Raw genomic sequence first — 394 nt, 5'->3', positions numbered from 1 at the left:
ATAGTAGGAACTGCAGATGCTGGAGAATCCGAGACAACAAGGTGCAGAGCTGGATGAACACAGCAGGCCAAGCAGCATCATAGGAGCAGAAAGGCTGACGTTTTGGGCCTAGACCCTTCATCAGAAATGGGGGAGAGGAAGGGGTTCTGAAATAAATAGGGAGAAAGGGGGAGGCAGAAAGAAGATGGATAGAGGAGAGGAAACAAACAGGTCAAAGAGGCGGGGATGGAGCCAGTAAAGGTGAGTGTAGGTAGGGAGTTAGGAAGGGGATAGGTCAGTCCAGGGAGGACGGACAGGTCAAGGGGGCGGGATGAGGTTGGTCGGTAGGAGATGGAGGTGCGGCTTGGGGTGGGAGGAGGGGATAGGTGGGAGGAAGAACAGGTTAGGGAGGCAG

General features: G+C 54.6%; 1 protein-coding gene across 5 annotated transcripts in view; it reads right to left on the bottom strand.

The window, feature by feature from the left end:
- Positions 1–394, bottom strand: part of rad17 (RAD17 checkpoint clamp loader component) — a 52,375-nt gene that overhangs the window by 11,189 nt on the left and 40,792 nt on the right. The window lies entirely within an intron of this gene.

The sequence above is a fragment of the Rhincodon typus genome, chromosome 3, assembly GCF_021869965.1.
Source record: "Rhincodon typus isolate 14 chromosome 3, sRhiTyp1.1, whole genome shotgun sequence".
NCBI classification, from domain to species: Eukaryota; Metazoa; Chordata; class Chondrichthyes; order Orectolobiformes; family Rhincodontidae; genus Rhincodon; species Rhincodon typus.
The sequence above is the reverse complement of the archived record's forward strand: the minus strand, read 5'-3'. Positions and strand labels throughout refer to the sequence as shown.